This window comes from Protomyctophum bolini (assembly GCF_963924005.1).
Source record: "Protomyctophum bolini genome assembly, chromosome: 8".
Taxonomy (NCBI): Eukaryota; Metazoa; Chordata; class Actinopteri; order Myctophiformes; family Myctophidae; genus Protomyctophum; species Protomyctophum bolini.
Window position 1 is genome coordinate 47,254,468 of NC_137869.1, and position 22,893 is coordinate 47,277,360.

Genomic DNA, 22,893 nt, shown 5'->3' on the forward strand with positions numbered 1-22,893 from the left:
CCACTGCCGTTGTATCAGCGTGCTGCTGTCATACAACCTGCGCTCAATTCTGCTTGCTCGCTTGCTGCTTTCTATTGTTTACTCTACGCTGCGGTATACAGGTGCGCACCCACCTCCACCCCAGCTACCACCTGTCATTTTGGATCTACTGTTTTAGGTACGGGGGGATTCAGAGTCCCTATGGTCGGGACTGATGCGCTTGATCCTGAGTACCTAAAAAGCAGATCCAATACATCGCCAAACCATAATAAATATATTGCATTGATTATCTTATATTCAATAAATATATATATTACATCCTCCTTGAGTTGTCTGACTGAAACACATTTCGCCCTGATTTTCAAGAGACATTCAAACAACTTGGCCAACAAGTCAACAGAGCTCTTTGACCGTCTGCAGCAGTTCACTTGTACGTAGCTGGTACCTATCTGGGACCACCTCCAGTGACATGAACGAGATCCGCTACCATCGTTTCTGTGCCAGGAGAGGGAAGTTGTTCCAGTCAACTCGATCCCACCATGTAGAGAATGTCTATTTCTCCATGCCCTCCGTGCCAATTACCAGACTAGAATATGGAGATGCTCTCTGCAGGCTCACCCATCTGCACCAGATCCCAAACAGAGTGGATGGACAACTGTTGATGGTGGAGAGTTAGCAATTCAGTGGATGCGCAAATGCCCCTAGGCTGTACCAAATTTAGTCCTTGAGTTTTTGGCCGGTAAATGTGCACAAGTATGCAAGCTTCTTAACTGCAGTTGTCTCAGCAATGGTTTGAGATGTACAGACCTCTGCAAACTCCAGAACTGTACAAACCAAGCACCTGAGGAAGATCCAATGCCTACAGTCATAGACATAGATGTAGAATACCTAAATAGAGCACAGCCTTACGTGTCATAAGGCCTCCTGCATGAATTAATTTAGAAGCAACCCCGTTTTTCCTAAAGCCTTTTTTAAATATAAAAATGTCGTAATTCAATTAATATTTTTATCTCAGCATCATCTAGAGAATTTCAGCCATCTTGCCATATGTTTTATATATATTTTAGAATTATTTGATTACCCATCACATTTAGGAAAATGCGGCTATTATAACTCCATGCGTCGTCTTCATTTTACTGCACCATGGCGCAGTGTATTAATGGAGTAGGCTAATTAATTTTTTGGAAAGGCGCGCCACCAAGCATGAACCAATTTTTTTTATTATATCATATATCAGATATAAGTAATCAGCTGCCATTTTGACATTGCTATCATCATTTCATAAACTACAGATATGTACTGTAGCAATACGAAAATCACATTGTCGCTTTGTCCCTTGTTATGGCAACAATATCCGATGATAAGGCCTTTGGCCTAAAGACTTATTGTGGATTTCCCGGTATGGCTAAGAAGTATAATTCAGCATGTTTGTTGTTCTATTATGATGTTGGTCATGCCCATCCATGGTACAAACATCAGAAATGTGCATAAAAGTGCATAATTTTGGAGTTTAGATAACGATTAATTATGGTTTTGCATTCATCAGATTATATCCCTAAAATCATATTCAGCTGCCCTTCTGAAACTGCTATCACACAATTTAGCACTCCTGGATGTCAGACGAACAACATTATACCAGATATGTCTTGTCCCTTTTTAGGGCAACGATATCCGATAATAAGGCCTCTGGCTTAAAGAGCCAGACGCTGCGCTCAGGAATAATTTGATTAGTTGATTTGTCTTGTCCCTGTTTTGGAGCAACGATATCTCACCCAGCCTCAAGAGAGGGGTCCAATGCGGAGAACAAATATCGTACGGCTTTGCCTTTTTTGTTAGCTCGTGACCCAAAAGGGAAATTGTAATTGTCTCCCCGGGACCCAAACTAGTGGAAATATCAGATCTACAAGCTCACAACGCTTCGTTTCGCTTTGCACCGTCGATCGGCTATTTCACTACTTAAACATTTATGTATGAAATGGAATTTTGTTCTCCATGAAAAAAATATATATACAAATTAAAATTATTAAATACTTTTTCAGTAGGTCGGGAGTGGCTTATTGTTGGTATCAGCAGGTTTTATTTTTAGATGTTTTGAAATAATATGTAAAAACTAAATGTATGAAACAAAACAAAAAAGCAGAGGATAGCAGCATAATATATAAAATACAAAGACATTCACTTTCAAGTTTATAGGTAAAAGTATGAATGACTTATTAGAGCACACATCTATTTAGTGAGATTACTACAGTGTGCAAATATCACCATCTAGTGGTCAAAACGTTTAACACAGGGTGGTAAGAGATTGTCCTTTACAACAACACACACACACACACACACACACAGACACACTGGCCCTCATTTATCAACACGGTGTGCGCCAAAATATGGGTGTACACCGGAATCACCGCAATTTAACATTTCTGCAAAACCTTGAACTTGAACATGCGCCAGGACAAAAATCACGTCAGGTCGGGAGGTCGGGAGTTGTCGTAGGCTTTGTCCTGTTTTTCTGTCGTACACAAGCTGAGCAGCATTGTCTGAACGGCTGTCACAGGCATCTAAACTAAAATGTTTTCACTCCTAAAAGGTATAAAACTAATGTAACACTTTACTTTAAGGGACAAATTCATACACGTAATTAAGGCTTAATTAAGCCTTAATTAAAAAAGGCTTAATTAAGCCTTAATTTAAAAAATCGACTAAATCAACTGTAGATTTTAGTCGACTAAAATGTTATGATATTTAGTTGACTAAAACTAGACTAACACTAAAACATTCCAGGTGACTAAAATGTTACTAAAACTAAAATCAAAATGTTGTCTGTACACTACTGTACAGCAACACAGCTCTGGACAGACAGGTAATTCCTAAATAGGAATTATAAAATAGGGATTAGTTGCAAATGGTATAATTGCTTGGCTGCTTGCAAGACAATGATATTCAATTAGCATCACTGCACACATTTTACTACAATGTGTGTGTATTCCTTCAACCTGACATTCCCATTAAACCCATTAAATGTTTAATTTCCATACAGCATACATCCACTTACTTGGAAATGGAAATGTAAGCTACAGTATATTACAGTATATGCCTACACATAAAAGTAAAACAATGCTCTCATAATGTGCATTCATTAGAGCCATCTCCATCATTGTCATGATACACTTCTGCCTAAAGTTGCTTTATGTTAGCCTATCGCTGCTAGCTCTGACTGACCCTGGCTGAGATGTCTCCAGTTGGTCCCGCCCACGTCAGTAGGTTGTGTCGGTTTAATATCAAAGTATTACCATCTGAACATCGTATGAAAAATCTGAAGGCAGACGCGGTAATCTACATGTGACTGTTGTCCCGATGCGATGGGCTGAAATAACACAACGACAGGCTGAAACAACCGTTTAAAACGGTACCCTAGGGTTAACCTGACGCTGCCAGATCCAAAAAGCTTGCTACACAAATTTGTTTCACAGCTTATTTGGATCTGGGATCGCGGAAGCAAATTCGATGACGGGGCTGTTCCTTTTTTTCAAGATACATGGTAGATGATTGGATGGGAGCGTCTGTCTATCACCGTGTGGGCGTGCAAACACAACCAATCATATCGACGTGTCTATATACCGTCACATCCGCATCCCGCCTTTAGCTCACGCTGATTGGTTCGGTACGAAGCAGATCTGACTCAGGGCTCAACTCCGTCAGAGATCCCAGATGAGTGTTGTGTTGGGGAATATGTTTCCGCAATACCGCCCTCATCTGGCAGCGTCAGGTTACCCTAGGGTACCGTGGTTCAAACTTCAGAAAAGGTAACCGAGGGTCCCGAAAGGGGCTACGTAGGCCTATACATGCCAGGATTTGCGCTGCCTGTGCTGGAAATACTCAAAGCCCATTTGACAAACTGAAAGGAAACTTACGAGTAATGCAGCAATATAGGCACAGAGATGGTACCAGCACCTCTCCAGTCTGTATTGTCTATTGTGCACTGTCTATTTGTGTAACTGCACTGTACTGTATGTAATGTTTTTCCCTGTGTACGGGACCCCCTCTAAAATGAGATGCTGCATCTCAAGGGGCTATCCTTTCAATAAAATTCTGACCAAATGAATGATGGATGATGGGTGATGATTTTAACTGAACAAGAAGAGAAATAGCAACAATCAGCTGTGCAGTCTTATATAAACAAATGAAACTACAGACAAACGTAGGCATGAACGAATTAAGCAAATCAAATACTCAAATGGGCATTTGGCAAATAGAAAGGAAACTTACAAGTAATGCATCAATATAGGCACATAGCCACCACCACCAGAGCACCTCACTTTGATTTTAGACAATACAAGCAGTGTTTCGGTAGTGACCACAGCATTGTCTTTACAATGCGGTGCCATAGTCACTTAACTATTTTGCTAAATATTAACTCATAACAAGATTCTTTACATTTGCTCAAGCTACTACTAAACTATTACTACTGCCTGATCACTTCGGTGCTAGGTCGTGTGGAAGCCCAACAAACCTCCATCTCCTTTGCCTGCATTCTCACTCTCTCTCTGCCACACCTTTTACATTTTGTTTTGATATTTTGGACCACATGATGAAATAGAAATCAGAGTATTAAGTACATTAAAAAGCATAAACATCCAATTTTGTCACAATTTAGTGACTAATTGTTTCCGTAGTGACTTTTCGGTAGTGACAATTGCATCTATGGCTAAGAAAAACAGCTTTGAACTGATGTACATGAATATAAACTAGAATTCAAACCTCACAATAAAAAAGAATTGACAACTAAATACAGTTTTTGCCACTTTATTGAAAACAATGGTTCATATTGTATGACTTTGCATGGGCCCTTGAATAAGAAACAACATAGGTTGTTGCCACCTGCATTAAATACAATGGGGTCATATTTTATGACACATACGGTGACTTGAACTGGAGAACTTATTCAGCTTCTTTTCCCTGTAACAATAGGAAAATAATGTTAGATATTCAACATAAATCTTTAGTTAAATCTTAGTTTAAAGGATAATGAACCTTCAGTTATTGAACATTACCTTTGCGTCGCGACTCTTAGATCTCATCTTGTTGACCTGCGATTCAGCGATGTCGGCGCGCTCCTCAGCCTCTTCCAGCTCATTTTGAACCTTCCTACACTTGGTCAGGTGAGAGTTGGCTGCTTCCTCCTGCAATATGATAGAGATATGGTTCAAAGCCGCACTATTTGAAAAGAGCATCTTGCAATTATAGACACTTTCAGGAAATTATAATGTGTTTATGTGGCTAATACAGTAGCACGTTCATGAGTGCGTCGGGACCGTCTTGAATTAGCCTTGACAGGTTCTCATTGGAATGACACGATCATGGCTGTGGTCAGCACCATGTGACCCCGAGCCAAATATTTTCTCTTGCAGGGATTTTTTTGTAATGCTTTCTGTGGTCAATTTTGGAAATGTTTTTCACACACACTGACTGCATGTGTGCATTGTGTAGCAGCATGCTTTCCCTTTCAGCATCCATCCAGTCACAGGTCTTCCCAACGCCCATGGATCACTTGTGGAAAGCAACAAGATGGACACTGAAGAATGCTCTGCTGTAGGTCATATGACATTGCATCATAACTGATTCCTATTATTCCTTTTAGTTAAACTATGACGACACACCACTAACTAACGATGTCTATTTGACTTACCGCTTCCTCGGCCTGTCTCTTGTAGCCCTTCACCTTCAGCTGCAGCTTGTCTACCAGATCCTGAAGCCTGGCCATATTCTTCTTGTCCTCTTCAGTCTGAAGTGAGAGTGAATTTATAACATTAGCTGCATGTCCATCTATTCATTTAGTCAGTGGCATGATGATGGTTATTTAAGTGATATAGCCTACCTGGTATGACAGCTCCTTCACTCTCCTCTCGTACTTGCGCACACCTTTAACAGCGTCTCCACTGCCTTTCTGTGCACCTTCAACCTCTGCCTCCAGTTCACGCACCTTCACAATGGAAACATACATTATGAAGAGATTGAGAGCAGATTCTACACATGTCTTCTAAATCATGACAGTTTTCTGTAAAAATAAATAAATAAATAAATACTATTTCATGTCAAGGACCCCCAGACATTTTCTGTATTTGGCCGCCGACCCCAATCTGAAAATATATTGTTCCAGGGACCCAGAAGCAAAGTGGAATTGTGAAATACTATATTCAAAGATTTGCACACGTTTTTAAGATTAAAAAATCACAAATATTTGCTATTTTGTAATAGTTTAAGTTAAAAACAATAATGGTTAAAGTGTTTAAAAACCAAGGTGACACAGATGCGTTCCAGGTCTTAATGGGTTGAAGTAAACTACACCTTACCCTGCCCTCCAGTTTCTGGAGCTGCTTCTTGCCTCCCTTCATGGCCAGGTTCTCGGCCTCGTCGAGGCGGTGCTGCAGGTCCTTGACGGAGACCTCCAGGTTCTTCTTCATCCTCTCCAGGTGAGAGCTGGTGTCCTGCTCCTTCTTCAGCTCCTCGGCCATCATGGCCGCCTGGAAAGTCATCGTTGTTGTGAGATCAAATACACTTTATTGTCCCGCATGTGAAACAATGTCTTGTCGACGCAGGTCTCCTGCGTCGACAATGGCTCTTTAAAATCATGAAAAGTAATAAACAGATACATGTGTGATGTGTCATGAGACCAGAAGGAATCAAACCAGGTAATATAATCACAATATCTTAGTAGCCTACTCATCATATTTAGTAGTAATTGTTGTTGCTATTAAATGTCTTGATTGACTATATTGAATATATTGTTGTACCAGTTCAGTCTGCACTGTAACATTCTGAACCATCTGCCTGAAGCCAGCACCTTATGTTAAGAATGTTCTTTTCCTGAGCACATTATGTTTGATACAAGTGCTGAAAATAGTGATATAGTTCACTATCCCCTATGATTGTCATGGCTGTTTGAACAAGACATGCATGCAATGCCATAAGGATGTCTTATTGTCCTGGTAATGGACCTCTGGAATGGAACTTACATCAGTGATGGCCTTCTTTGCTTTCTCCTCAGCATTTCTTGCTTCTTGAACACTGTCGTCCACTTCACCTTGAACCTGGACCAGGTCAGTTTCAAGCTTCTTCTTGGTGTTCAAAAGGCTTGTGTTCTAAAAGATAAACATTTGGATTAGCAATACAAGTATGCATGACTTGTACAGTATGTTAAATAATGCTGACAGTTATTTTTCCTTCTCCAATTGACTTACCTGGGAGTGCAACAGTCCAGCGCGCTCACTGGCGTCCACCAGTTCCTGTTCAGCCACTTTGCGGCCTCTCTCCGTCTGTTCCAGAGCCACTCTCAGCTCCTCGATCTCAGCGACCATGAGGCCGTTCCTACGCTCCACCATGGCGCCTTGTTCCTTCACATCTTCCTGGCTTCTGAGAGCATCGTCAAGGTGCAATTGGGCATCCTAAAAAAAAAGAGATTGCATATGATGTGGACATGTTAAGAGAAACGTCAGAATGTTGTTCGGATCATAGACCGTGTCAAGCTCATTCTGCGGTGATTTCAAATCCGCCATATTTCTGTATCCCGTCCAGAAATGAATACTATATTGTCTGCAACCGCCGCGAGGGCGGGGCTTCACTCTGTAGAACCAGTAGAATTCATTTTAAAATTAACGTGACCATAATTTACTAAACGCATATCATGATGATTTAAAAAAAGACTTTTAACTAGCGATTAAAAACGTGTTTTTGAAAAGGTTTACTAAGGTAATCAAGTGTAAAGTTCTCCCACAACCTCATTGAGATAATGTCTTACAAACAATAGAAGACATCTGCTGGGTCATAAATAGGAACAGCAGCTTCAACGAGAAACTGGAAGTGGCTTCATTTCCAGGCAGCGAATGGAGCTAGCCCCTTGGTTCAGATGTTCAGAGCAGTTCCGTTGATTGAATATGTGTCTATAGTAACTAATATGTTTTGCACCTTAAGCTGTCCCTGGATGTTCCTCAGCTGCTTCTGGGCCTCAGCCGCCTGGCGGTTGGCGTGGCTCAGCTGAACCTCCATCTCGTTCAGGTCTCCCTCCATCTTCTTCTTGACCCTCAGGGCATCGTTTCTGCTCCTGACCTCAGCGTCCAGGGTGCCCTGCATGGAGTCGGTCACCCTCTGGCTGTTCCTCTTGATCTGCTCCGTCTCTTCGTCCTTCTCTGCCAGCTTCCTGTCAACCTCACCCTTGATCTGGTTGAGCTCCAGCTGGACACGAAGAATCTTAGACTCCTCGTGCTCCAGAGTACCCTGAAATGTAATACAGGATCAAAAGGTTGTAGGAATGTAGGACCTTTAATGTAACATTGATCATATACTGCTATGCTGTTTGAATATAAAACGTATTGAAAGGAATCCAACAATTGCGTTGTTCATCTAGGACCTAAAAGTGTTACCTCTGCTTCCTCCAGGGCTGTCTGGATCTCTGCCTTCTCTGTCTCCACCTGCTTCTTTCCCTTCTCCAGCTCATGGATGCTCTTTCCAGTCTCACCGATCTGTTCGGTCAGGTCTGAGATCTCCTCTGCAAAATAATCAATGAACTTTCAGCGACTATTTTGTATTTGTGTTTGAATAAAGTTGTAGCCTGATCCATTTTTAACCTTCATTTAGTTATTCTTTAACTGTTATTTAAATAATTATGTAGAGGAAACTTACGTTGCAGGTTCTTGTTCTCACGCTTCATGGTCTCCAGTTGGTCCAGGGACTCCTCGTAGGAGTTCTTCATCTTAAACAACTCGGTGCCGAGAGAACGAGCCTCTTTTTGAGCTCCTTCCAACTCCGCATTGCCCTCTTCATGTTTCTGCTTCCATTCTGCCAAGACCTGCACAGCAGCCGTGATGAAATGTGTCATTTACCTCCACTTTCAGGAGGAAACAATTAAAATAATTCACGTCAAAGCAATTCACGTTACTTAGACAACAGTCCTAGTGGCATTAGTCCGACAACACCGCCGCTCCCGAGATGTGCTGCCAGTTACAACTAACCCGTGGCTTACTATGAGGTTAGGTTAGCGTTTTGGGTAGAAGAGTGACGGACTCATGACTGTAGGACTGTTAGTATGTCGGACTAAACACATGCACCCATGTCAAAGCACCTTATCGAAGTTCCTCTGTTTCTTGTCGAGGTTGGCGGCTAAACCGTTGGCTCTCTCCACGTCAATCATGAGGTCTTCCACTTCACCCTGGAGTCTCTGCTTGGTCTTCTCCAGAGAGGCACACTTGGAATTCACAGCCTCGATTTGCTCCTCAGCCTCCTGAAGACGCTGGGCGAGCTTCTTCCTGTTGATCACAAATCAAAGCACTGTGAGCAATCATTTGTATAGTGAGTGGATTACAATGTTGTATAATTGTGTGTGTGTGTGTGTGTGTGTATCTATATATATATAATTATTATTATTATTATATTTTGTATAATGTTTGTTTATAATGTGACGTAGGCCTATGAGTTTCCTGGGGTCCTTATATCTTTAAATTATGTCACCTCTTTTGAATCACAGACTCTGCTTAGCGAATGATTGGTTGTTTGTTCTCCTGAAGAAGGTCAGTGACCGAAGCGTTGCCTATACTTAATAACTGTATCCTCTTGTACCGAGCAGATCAACAGTGTGCGGGCGTATCGTTTTCTATTTCATTATTGATGTGCACTTGCCTACGCACCTGTTCCTAAGCCTACTTTAGGAAAAAACACTGATGACTTACTTAGCCTCCTCCAGCTCCTCTGTGCGTTGGACAGCATCAGTCTCATACTTGCTCCTCCACTGACACACCTCAGCGTTGGCCTTGGACATTCCACGCTGCAGCTCAGCCTTGGCCTCTTGCTCCTCTTCAAACTGCTCCCGCAGGAGGTCACAGTCATGGCGAGCTGACTGCACAGCGTGGGCGAGGGCGTTCTTTGCCTGGCAAAAGAAATACGGAAAAATAATGTCAGCTGGATGAAATTACAAAAAGATGGAATTAGGTCTGTTCGCAAAAAAAAAGGCTGTTCCTTATACCTTAACCTCCTCTTCAACGAGTCTCTTCAACTCCTCGATCTGCTGGGTGAAGGCCTGCTTGCCTCTGGTGAGCTGAGAGACGAGAGCTTCTTTCTCCTCAAGTTGACGAGCAAACTCACCTAGTTAGACATTTGAGTATGAGTTTAAAACATGTAATACATACAATTCCTGGGAACGCTGATAGTATCTCTAATTATGGAATTTGTTCAAGGGCCATTGACAAACCATGTAGGCTAGTAGACCTTACAATGATGAACATTTACCATTTTCCGTCAACAGTCTTGCTCTCTGAGCTCCAATATCATTGATCTGGCGAACATTCTCATCACTCTTGGACTTGATTTCACTGAGTTGGTCCTCAAGGGTGCGGCACATCTTCTCAAGATTTCCCTGTTGATTATCATTGGACACATTCAATCACTGAAGTAACCTACAATGTATTCCTTAGTTCCCCCCCCCCCCCCCGCCCTGATTGGTTCATTGAACGTATTTTGTCATGAATTACACACAAGCACTCTATTCTACCTTTGCCTTAGCAACAGCTTCCATGTTGCTGGACAGGTCATCGATCTCCATCTTGTATTCACTCTTCTCCTTCTCCAGTTTCTGCTTGACACGCTGGAGGTTGTCGATCTGCTCGCCCAACTCTGCAACGCTGTCCGCCTGCTTCTTACGGAGAGCAGAGGCAGTGGCCTCGTGCTGCAGGGTGGACTCTTCCAGGTCACGACGCAGCTTCTGGAACTCAGCCTCGCGCTTCTTGTTCATCTCGATCTGAGCGGCAGTGGCTCCTCCAGCCTCCTCCAGCCTCTCACTGATCTCTTCAAGTTCCCTGGAGAGATCAGCTCTCTGCTTCTCAACCTTGGCCCGAGCGGCACGCTCTGCCTCAATCTCCTCCTCCAGTTCTTCAATACGAGCCTTTCAAATGAATGGACATATTACAATTCTAATTTTCACTTACTTATCATCAATGATTTTAAATAAGTATATAATAAAAGAAATACCTGGAGTTCTTTGATCTTCTTCTGCAGCTGGGCTCCCATAGATTGCTCATCCTCAATCTTACTCAGAAGCTGGGCTACTTCAAAGTCCTTCCTGTGGTATACATATAGTACATCATATGTTAGTGGTAGTTTTTATCAATGGCATTATTATTATTGTTGTTATTATTATTGTGGTCCACATTACTTCTTTATCTTCTCATCAGACTGCTGCTTGTCATTCTCCAGATCCATGATGGCTTCCTGGGCCAGTTTCAGATCACCCTCAAGCTTTCTCTTGGTTCTCTCGAGGTCCATGCGGAGCTTCTTCTCTTGCTCCAGAGAACCTTCCAACTGCACAACAATATAGTTTTCGTATTTTTCAGTAAGACAATAAACGTACCGTATTCAAGTTTCAAAATATCCAATTGACTTGATGAACTCACGTCATCAACTTGCTGTTCCAGCTTAGTCTTGGCCTTGGTCAGAGTGTTGACTTTGTCTTCCTCTGCCTGCAGGTCATCCAGGGTCTGCTGATGGGCCTCTTGGAGCGCCTTCTTCTCCTTGGTCAGCTTAGCAAGACCTTCATCTTGAGAGGCCATCTCCTCAGTCAGGTTCTTCACCTAAATAAGCAGAACGAATGGATCAATATTGTTCTAGAACTTGATATGACCGCTACGATAGAAGAGTGTATAATCGTGAATGGATCATTATTGTTCAATAACTTATAAGACGGCTACAGCGTATGATCATGAACCTTGTTTTCAGTGGCGTGTTTCTCCTTCTCCACTTTGGCCAAGGTGAGCTCCAGGTCGTCGATGTCCTTCTTGAGCTCAGAGCATTCGTCTTCCAGCTTCCTCTTCTTGGCAGTAAGCTCTGCGTTGATCTCCTCCTCGTCCTCCAGTCTCTCGGTCGTCTCTTTGAGCTTCGCCTCCAGCTGGATCTTACTTTTAATGAGACCCTCACATCTCTCTTCAGCATCATTCAGAGCCTCGTCTCCCTGGTTGTCAATGAAAGGGATAAGTGAGGAAACATGTCAGCATTATTTTCTTCTGGGTGAGATTTCGCTCCTATGCCACTTGAATGTGTAACGCCCTACTAATGGCCATTAAGAAATGTGAATCCCTAGACCCTTTTGTATATTTTCGTATATTTCATAGTGTATATTTGATGAATTGAAATGGAGGACAAGTCTTGTTTGTACCCATTCTACAAGCAGTGAATACAAATACAAAGATTAATTTTGCAGCTGCTTCCATGGGGGACTCCTTCCTCTACAAGGGACACTAACAGAGCTGAACAAGCTTGTGAAAAAGGCAGGCTTTATCATTGTAAGAGCCTGGACGGTACAGAGGTGAGGACAAGGAAGAAGCTGGAGGCTATCAACATCCAGCAGTGGCATATGCAGCAGATTCACCCTCCCCACAGAAGAACCTGCCATGGTCTACATCTACATTAGATCAAATATACAAGGTCAGATGATAAACAATATGAAATATCATTAGCAACATTTCCTGTACAAGTGTAGCTACTTACTGATGACGCTGCCACTGCAAGGGTATTCTTCTCCTGCGTTATAGCAACCAACTTCTCTTCCAGGTTCTTCTTCGAGGCCAGAGCAGCAGCCAGGTCTGTCGTCATCTTTTCGTAGTTCTCCTTCATCGATGCGAGCTCCTTCTCAGTCTCAGCGCTCTGCAGAAGAGGCTTGATCTTGTAGTAGACCTTCATCCATGGCCAGTGTTTCACAGCGACGAACGAGCGGAGGTTGAACTGGATGGTGTAAACGGCATCTCTGTGGAAAACAGTTTGAGTGGATCATGATTGAGGGTTTCCACGTATTACAACTGCAGGCTCTGACTATAGTTACTATTATTGTGTCATAGTTACTTGCGCAAGCAGAGTGCGCAAGTACTGCAATCGGTTGGGTATGTACATTATGTATGTTGGGGTATGTATCCTCCAACAGCCATTCTTGTTGACATAACTACGGTATGTTTCAAGGTTGGTTTAAGGTCAATAACGGGTCTAAATGATTTAGAATTGAAAAGAGCTCTATGACTCAGAGCAGCAGTGGTACCCAGACAGACAGCAGAGAGCTCTATGACTCAGAGCAGCAGTCGTACCCTGCTGACAGACAGCAGAGAGCTCTAGGACTCAGAGCAGCAGTCGTACCCAGACAGACAGCAGAGAGGTCTAGGACTCGGACATGGCCTACTTGTGTGCAAGGCGCAAGTTGACATCTCGAGAGTGTTACTATTGTTGTCGTTATTTGCTGTTGGTATTATCTTTGTTGCCCTGTGTCGTGGCAAGGTAAATGCAAATGGCCACCCACCCAAGAGCCTAGTTCTGCTCGAGGTTTATTCTTCTCCTGTTTTTTCCTTGCAAGGTTCTTACCTTACTGCCGTCATCTTGACAAACTCCTTTCTCATGAGGTAAGCTCTTGCGAGAGCCTGAGTCATTGTGACCAGAGTGAACAGCTTCTCATCTCGCATCTCCTCCAGGGTACCCAGCAGACCAGCTTTGAAGAACACCTGAACACAATGTTACAAAACACTGTCACTAAACAACCATAAAATCTTTAGTCCACTCGGGATAATGTTAAACCAGGTTCACAGTGTGCTCACCTTGGTGTGTCCAAACCTGTACTCATCAACAGGAACGTCAATGGACCCAAGCAGCTTCTCTGAGGCTTTCTTGTTGTCCATGAAGGCGCCATCGGGACACGCGCTGGCGTTCAGTACTTTGTACCTGTTTTTATAAAAGTTCATGGTCATTTTGCGTTGGCATATATACTTTTCTAAAAGTTGGTCATTTTGTTGGTGCATTGACTAGGTTTGGAAATAAAAGCTGCTGGGGGAAAAGGAATGAATACCTCTGCTTGAAGTCAGCATATGGGATTCTGCTGGGGAAGCCCTTTCTACAGATCCTGATGCCCTCTAGCACACCGTTACACCTCAGCTGGTGGATGACCAGGAAGTTCTCCATCAGGCCTGTACAGATTCATTATTAGATGAACATTATTAGAAGAACAAACTCTGGCCAAAGTTGCATTAAATGATAGTTTATCATTTTTATTTTCAGTGTTTACCTGGACACTTGGACTCGTTGGGAATCAGGCAACGCACAAAGTGAGGATGAGTGCTCCTCAGGTTGGTCATCAGCATCCCCAAGTTTGCCTATTGAGACATAAAACAGCCAATTGTGTTTATTATTAGTAAAAAGTCATACAAAATTTTACTTTTTCCTCCGCTGCTATTATTTCAACTCTTTAGATACTAGTTTCTTTGCAGATTTAAAACATACATTAACCATTTAAGCCCTATTTTAAACTTCAGCCACAACATAAATTGTTTAATTGTTAATTTTGTTTATTTCTTACATGGATATAATGTTCATAGTAATAATAATGCTTCACTCTTACAGGAATATAATGTTGATAATAATGAATAAAAAAATCTTACCCTGAATGCACTAGACACAGTCTGCATGGAACCACCCTTCTTCTTGCCTCCCTTCTTTGTATTATCTGTTTATATTTGTTAGAATCGTGAGTTATCATCATTAGTCATAAGAATCTACATTCCTCCCTAGTGTTCATAGTATTCCTATAACAATACCCCCAGGCTCAGGTTGGGGGATAGAACACATTATTATACTCTATTTCTAAAACGGTTAGTCCCAATACTTGAATCTGATTGTCTGGGTTCCGTTGTAAAACTACAACCTATCTCAAACCCTCACCCTAAACCTATAACCTCCCACGGGACAGCTAAACCTAACCTTAACCATGTCTAACCAATGACTAGTCTAAACTAAGTATGCACCCCCGATAATCCACACCTTCAATCACTTTATATAATTCCCAGCTGATCCCGCAGCTCTGCAGCTGAACTGGGGAAGGGGAGCACTTGATTGCCTTACACACCCTGGCCGTGCGGGCGTCTAAGCACCGCCCGCGCTCATATGACTGTGAATGTGGCCTCGTAAAGACATCAAGCGCCTCCTATTCCCCCGTCACAGAGACTGGAGTAAATACAAGGAAGTGTGGCTCGCTATAAGCCACGCGAGGTCCCAGCTTACCGTGTCATTTATAATGGCTGACAGGGTCGGAGACCTTCCTCTATGCGTCGGGTCTCACTACACCTCTCAGCCATTATAAAATACCCGGTAACCTGAGACCTCTTGTGGCTTATTGCTTTAATTAAAATTGCCTAGAGGGTGGGCTGGTGGGTGTGTTGGACGTCACAAACAGGCACATCGCTGCTCTGAACCGCACCCAACTTGTCACCAACACTGACCAGAGGTCAGCCATCAGAATAGCTGGCCGCTAGGCACCATTGCTAAGCCCCTTCTATGTTCCTATTGGCTGAGGTTTAAACAGCCATAACTCCAGTTCCCTGCATGCTTCCCCAGACTTGGTAGGTGCGCCAATTAGGGACAGGCTGTAATTGCTTAAGCCCCGCCCCTCTGTGTCCCTACTGGCTGGCCTTTAAAGTAAACAAACATAATAACATGCAAACAGCATCCTGGAACACATTACATTATATTATATTAATAAACATACCTTCAGGCTCTGGTGGGGGATAGAACATAGCCAGCAGTTTAACTGAAGACTTCTGGAACAGCTGAATGACAGAGTCGTTAAGAGGATCTTTGTTCTTGTCCAGCCAGCCTGTGATGCTGTAGTCCACCGTTCCAGCGTAGTGGACCAGGGAGAAGTGAGCCTCGCCCTTGCCTTTGCCAGGCTTGGGCTTCTCAAAGGCCTTGTTCTTTCCCAGATGCGCTAAAATCAGCGCCTCTGCGAAGGATTTGTCTGTAGCCTTCGGGAACATGCACTGCTCTTCAAGGATGGAGAAGATGCCCAAGGGCTGTGTAAAGGAGACAAAAAAATACACATCACCAAAAACAAATATTAACATCATGTCCATTAAACTAACCAAGTATGTAAGCCTTGCCGAGCAATGATGTACATAGGGCAGGAGCCTATCGCTCTGCAGCTTTGATGTACACGCACACCCCGTGGACATGACGCTAGTATGTCACATACAAATGTAATAATAATTGTATACCTTCTCAATCAGCTCAATGCAGACAGCCAAGTCCATGATAATACATACAAATTTAGACTAATAATAATTGTATACCTTCTCAATCAGCTCAATGCAGATAGCCAAGTCCATGCCGAAGTCAACGAGATCCCAGGGAATTCCCTCTTTCAAGTACTCTTCTTGTTCCAGAACAAACATGGTGTGGTTGAAAAACTGTTGCAGTTTCTCATTGGTGAAGTTGATGCACAGCTGCTCCAGGGTGTTGAACTGTGAGTGGAAATATCATTATTAGTCCAATCTCTTGTAATAAAGTGTTGTGTAATTGTGAAAATTACACAAAAATTATTAGGCCTAAATTCCCCCAATTAAAACAAGTCCATGCTTACGTCAAAGATCTCAAAACCAGCGATGTCCAGCACACCAATGTAGAAGACCCTCTGCTGCTTGGTGTCCAGCATCTCGTTGATCCTGATGACCATCCAGAAGAACTCCTTCTCATAGAGGGACTTGGCCAAGGCACCAACTGAGTTCATTACCTAAGGAAATATGAACGTTATTAGAGTACGAGTGTGAATTACGCAATTTACAATTTAGACATTTATCAGATGATCTTAATCCAGAGTGATTTAAAGTAAATAATAAGGAAAACATGAGGGAGTACAAAATGCATAGACATTGTAATCGAGGAGCATAGGTGAATCAAGAATCAACTCTAAGTAGTATAATCTCAAAAAATCTATAATCTGTACATTGAAACTATACACACAATAGGGTGCCAGGTCAAATTAACCTCATATCGTTCTACATAACACGCTATCTAAATTGCATTTTAGCATTTGTATAAACCGGCTTGTAAAGGTTGTCAAGGCTAGGGCAAGTGCTACGGCAAGTGATATGGGCTAATAGTGGAGTCTGAAGATGATTTAAGACAGTGTGGACACAACTCAAACAGATATTCTAATGGCATGGCGTGTGTTAATATAAATGTGCGTATGAAATCAGAACATGGAAACCATGCAACTCACCTGTGGCACAGTTTGTCCTTTCGTGACATACTCATTTCCCACTTTCACCCTGGGGTAACAATATGCCTTAAGCATCTCTGCTGAGTTTATTCCCAACAGGTAGGCAATCTTGTCAGCCTCTGAAATGTCCATGCAATTTGAAATTTACATTTTAGACATTAATCCAGAGAGCGATTTACAGTAAGCACGAAATCATCAAATGCATTAACCAAATAATCATCGGTCTAAACCAGCGGTTCCAAAACATCTTTGGGTATACACCGCCTGTTACCTCCCGAAAAATTGCATAATTGCATAAGCATAAGCTGCAGTATATAGAGACATATATTTCCTATTTATCCACATGTATGCACATGCGTATTAACCTGAATATGGCATCTATATGCAGGATAGGCTATATTCTGCATACTTATCATTGGAATAACATGTTAATATATTTAAAATAAAACCACAGCACCACCATTAGCCTTTTCTTTTTTAATTTTTGTCCCACAATTATGTAACCCATTTTTTATTTCTTATATTCTACACACCCTCCGCCAACCTGGGGAGAGCAACGGACTTAACTCCCTTCATGCCTGAGTGTCCAAGTTGCTCCTTTACACCTGACAGGGGGGAGTTTCCCTGGTTGGACGTAGCGCGTGGAAGGAACACGTTATTCCAACCAGTTCCTTTCCCCTCCATCAGGCGCCCCGGCTGGCCAGGGGGAGGCAGTTTAGAGACCAGGATTACTGCATGTTTTTGTGAGGGTACCTACCCTAGGGAACACGGGGAGAACATGCAAACTGTTTTTGTGAAAGGCCCTTTCACCAACCCCGCCTTCGGGTATGGGCACTGATGACGTGGAGGAGGAAACACGCCGCCAGCACCCACAGTGCCCCGAGCGGGAATCGAACCCAGGACCTTCTAGCTTTGAGGCGACAGCACTACCAACTGTGCCACCGTGCCCCCTTGTAACCCATTTTTCACCCCTGTGTCAATGATCTAATGTCATCCTGGGCTCTACACACCCTCCGCCAACCTAGTCCCCATATATGGGGGACCTGGGGAGAGCAACAGACTTGAACTCATGCTTCCTTCATGCCTGAGTGTCCAAGTTTCTCCATTACACCTGGCAGGGGTGAGTTTCCCTGGTTGGACGTAGCACGTGGAAGGAACACGGTATTCCAACCAGTTCCTTTCCTCTCCATCAGGTGCCCCGGCTGGCCAGGAAAAGGCAGTTTAGAGACCAGGATTACTGCATGTTTTTTGTGAGGGTACCTACCCTAGGCCCAGAAGGGCTGTTTCGCCAACCCAGCCTCGGGTGTGGGCACTGATGACGTGGAGGAGGAAAAACGCTACCAGCACCCACAGCGTCCCGAGCGGGAATCGGACCCAGGACCTTCTAGCTGTGAGGCGACAGCACTACCAACTGTGCCACCATGCCCCCTAGCGCCTACCATTAGTGTTTTCATGTCGCGCACCCCCTAGAAGGCGCTCACGCACCACAGTTTGGGAACCACTGGTCTAAACAGTATAATTTATAAAATCATAATAATAATAGAAATATATTTAAAACAGAGTCGCGATTTAAAATAGTCGCAAGGAATCCACTGGGAATTGAATTCCGTCTTGTATATACTATATTTATATTCTATATTGTATAACAATGACCAAAAGCTACTACTTCTACTAGTACTACTAATAATAATAATACTAATATAAATAAAGACCAGCTCACCCTCTGTGCCGTCTGGTTCGGCCTGTTCCTCACGCTGCTTCTGTTTGAACTTCATGACTCCGTGGTGCATCACTGCACCGGTAAGCTTGTAGATCAGCTGTTTCTCCTCACCGTTGAAGCCCAGGATGTCGATAGCTTCCTGATGTCAATAAGCAGAGAAGATGTGTTCAAAAAAAATATTTAATCATTAGATTAGCAAACATCCTTTAAAACGGTGTACAATTCAACTGTAAACAAAGCAACATACAGTGTATGCAGGGTATCTATCTGCACATTTCTAAAGTGGCAATTTAAGGACTTTTAATACCTATAAAATAAATACAAAATAAAACAAATGAGACCATTAATCAACAAATACTATACTATAATAATTGTCAAGCATTGGCCAAATTGACAAATATTACCTAAGAAATAGGAAAAACATGTGAATACATGCAGATCGGATATTTTCACAATATGTAGGCCTATCTGTGAAACTGAATCAACTCTTACAATTCCAAGTTCAGTTATTTTGGAGGCGGGGTCACTAAAAGCTTTGAGAAGCACTGATTTAGAGAATACATTTTGCAGAGCAACTGACTGCAGTCCACAGTAAGTATTAGAAAGTGTTTTTAAAATAATGTCCACTCACGTCAGTAGCCTCAAGCTCCGTCTTGTCGTCAATGCTGGCCACAACGATCACACCCATGCTGATCAGTGGGAAGTCGTAGGGGTTGGAGGTGATCAGGCACATTTCTGAAAAGGGATTTTAAAAAGGGTGAACATGTGTTTTTTCGAGGGAGGGAGGGAGGGGGCATCTCTGATGCATTTGGGGAGTGCATTCCAGAGTGCAGGGCATGCACGCAGCCACAGAGAAGGTCTTGTTGCCCCAGGATTTGAGCCTGATCTTCTTGGGGGCAAGGCAGCTTGTACAGTAGGTGGTGAGCAGTATTTTGAAGTGACAGGCAGCCAGTGGAGGTCGTGAAGGACTGGTGTGATGTGATCTTTGGAGCGGTAGGTGGTGAGCAGGCGCCAGGCGGGCGGCTGTGTTTTGAACAGTTTTAAACTGCATTGTCAGTAAATAAACACTTACCAACAATCCCAGGTATGTGGTTGGTCATCATCTGGAAAAAGATGTGGTAACCCCTCTCTGCAGCAAGCTGATATGTCACTCTGGACTTCTCCAGCAGATCTGTATGGGTTGTACATAACTCAATAATAATAATAATAATAATAATAATAATGCTCAAATTAAGGCATATATGATTTTTTATCTGTGAACTTCATACTTACATGTCTCAATATCAGCACTGGCCAGTTTACCCGATGTGCCGAAATGGATTCTGATGAATTTACCCTGTTTGATATACAGTAGCACAATTAGTTGCATCGCTCTACATTGTGGAATCATTGCAGGTTTTCTCATGAGATTATTTTTACACTTACAAAGCGAGAGGAGTTGTCATTCCTCACAGTCTTGGCATTACCATAGGACTCCAGCAAGGGATTGGCTGCAATAATCTGATCCTCCAGTGACCCCTAGAATGTTTTAGACAAAAAAAAAAATCGCCCAGTTTGGTCAGAATTGTTTTAAAATGAATTGCTATATTGCATATAAATGCTTTTATGTTCAAAACATGTATTTGTTAAACTTCAGAATATATCATATAGGCAATACCTTGATTTTACCGCTGTCCGCTGCAGATTTTTCTCCACCGGAACTAGCTGTTGCAAAGTACTGGATGACACGCTTGGTGTTCACAGTCTTTCCAGCACCGGATTCTCCACTGGTTAGAAGAAAAATGCAATTAGTGAATGTGTGTACAATGGCCTTGTTTTAATGCCTAGAGATGATGCAAACTTACGTGATCAGGACAGACTGGTTCTCTTTATCTGTAAATTGTAAAGCACACTTTTAGTCATGGATATACAGCTCAAAACCACTATAGTATAATATTTTTTTACATAGTCCTGTCTAGTACTGTACGTACCCATCAGCATGAACTGATAGGCGTTGTCAGAGACAGAGTAGATGTGGGGTGGAGCCTCAATACGCTTCTTGCCCCTGTAGGCATTTACAACCTCCTGGTCGTACACTGGGAGCCACTTGTAGGGGTTCACAGTTGCACAGAACAAGCCGGAGTAGGTCTGAAGGCGAGAAGAGAGAGAACATTAACATCATGCAACATAGGACTGAGTACGCCACATATACTTGTATCTGGGATAACGGATGACTAGAGCTGGGATTATTCACTAACGAGTTGCAAACTTGTGGCAATGAGCAATAAGCGATTTTATTTGGTTAAAAACAGTGTTAAAAAGCTCTAAATTGTGATAGTTGCTTGTTCAGTAACCGGAGTCTCCAGGTCTCTCCATGTGCAATACTGCAATTATATTCTCAGCGCGTAAACCACCTTACATAGATCATCCATGCTGCATAACGCTCTTTGAGGTTATAAAGGACGGCGGCTTCACTGAGGTGGGTCATCATGGCCATGTCCTCAATCTTGTCATACTTGGGAGGGTTCATAGGGGTGACGTCTGCCTCAGGCACAGTTCTTTCCTAATAAAAATAAATACATACAATAAAATAAAAAACACTCCAGAATGCATTATGATTACAGTAATACTGTGCCACTATTTGATTGTAGAATACCAGCTCACCTCCGCCTTTTCAGTAAGCAACTGCACGGTGACTTTGCCACCGTCCTTACTGATAATCTTACACTTGAGGTACAGCTCTCCCTTGTCAGCCACATATGCTGCCGTTTTGGCATCAAAGGGCGCCGACTGAGACTCCATTCTCTCCTTCTCTGGTTTACGGAGATATATGGCGGCCTTGCCGTACTGCTCCATCTCTGCGTCCGTACTCATGGTGGCGGCTTTCTGTCGACGGACAAATAGATGGTGTTGATGCCTTTTTCTGACTTGAGATCGGAGCAGATAATAATTTCTATAGGACTACAGCATGTTGGACTATTATGGTTGTTATAGCTTATTGTAGGTTTAATAGAAATATTATGAACACTCACTTTTCCCTTCTACCAGTAGAAATGGAACCTCGTGTGCAACCCCTAATTGTGAGGGGGGGAAAAACACATTTTTAGGACATCATGAATTAATAATTAAAATGTATTTCTTTTTTTTTATGATTTCTTTTGTGGCTTTTCATATTTTTTATGGAGGGACAGACAGTAGGCTGACAGGAAATAGGGAGAGAGATGGGGGGAAGACATGCAGTAAAGGCCATCGGGATCGGGAGTCGAACCCCTGGCACACTGCCAGACAGGTCCAGGTGCCTGGACCACTAAGCCATTGCACAGGCCAAGCTAAATACAGTTTTTAACCATGAATTAAATTGGATTATAATGAATCCTGATGTTCATTCTTGTCAAACACCACTTTCTAAGAGAGACATTTTTAAATGTCTCTTTAGTTCCACATCTGAAAAGAGGAACATTTCAATATTATTTGCATTTATTCTGTGTTTTTGTTCTTTGCTTGTTCTTAATTCCACTAAGTTGTAATTCATCATTAATTACAGCCATGTTTTTTCTTTGTGCTGTAGCAATACTAGACTTTATTTTCTTACACATTGGATGAATTAAGGTTACATTCAGAGGTGGGTAGATTAGCCAAACTGTACTCAAGTTAAAATATATATTGTTACTTTAAAATAATAATATCTCTAGGCCTAGTAGATGTAAAAGTACTAAATAATTAGAAATCGCTTGATTACGAGTAGGAAATGTAAAAACACATGCAATGCAACGTATTACCGGTATTTCAATTATCATAGCATAATTGAAATCTCTAAATAGAAATAAACAAACAAAAGCAAACAATATCACTATAAATACAAACACACAATCAATAATTTAAATATGTGTACAATGTAACATAAATTATTCTGTACACTCATTCTCTGTGTGTGTGTGTGTGTGTGTGTGTGTGTGTGTGTGTGTGTGTGTGTGTGTGTGTGTTTGTGGGCGCGTGCGTGCGTGTAATCTTGGATCATGTCTGTAGCTATTTAGCACTATGTACAGAGTCATGTTAAAAATGAATACTTAACACGTCTAATAGATTCATGAACAGCAACAGTAAAACATGTGCGACTATGAACAGCTAACATCACTAAAACATTTATATGACT

The 22,893-nt window shown here is 42.4% G+C and overlaps 1 pseudogene across 1 annotated transcript; it reads right to left on the reverse strand.

The window, feature by feature from the left end:
• Positions 1 to 8,057: 8,057 nt before the first annotated feature.
• On the reverse strand, positions 8,058 to 21,625 carry LOC308319695 (myosin heavy chain, fast skeletal muscle-like; annotated as a pseudogene). Its single transcript, XR_013966214.1, has 32 exons — positions 21,405 to 21,625; positions 21,160 to 21,303; positions 20,732 to 20,888; positions 20,606 to 20,633; positions 20,419 to 20,527; positions 20,187 to 20,279; positions 20,034 to 20,097; positions 19,834 to 19,932; positions 19,393 to 19,496; positions 18,762 to 18,900; positions 17,042 to 17,160; positions 16,403 to 16,552; positions 16,113 to 16,283; positions 15,533 to 15,836; positions 14,430 to 14,494; positions 14,057 to 14,144; positions 13,841 to 13,958; positions 13,593 to 13,716; positions 13,363 to 13,499; positions 12,505 to 12,760; positions 11,726 to 11,968; positions 11,415 to 11,591; positions 11,177 to 11,322; positions 10,993 to 11,083; positions 10,517 to 10,906; positions 10,255 to 10,381; positions 9,992 to 10,110; positions 9,699 to 9,895; positions 9,095 to 9,278; positions 8,656 to 8,821; positions 8,397 to 8,521; positions 8,058 to 8,250 (listed from the first exon to the last, which is right to left on the reverse strand). The product of XR_013966214.1 is annotated as a myosin heavy chain, fast skeletal muscle-like (transcript).
• Between the last annotated feature and the right edge of the window lie 1,268 nt (positions 21,626 to 22,893).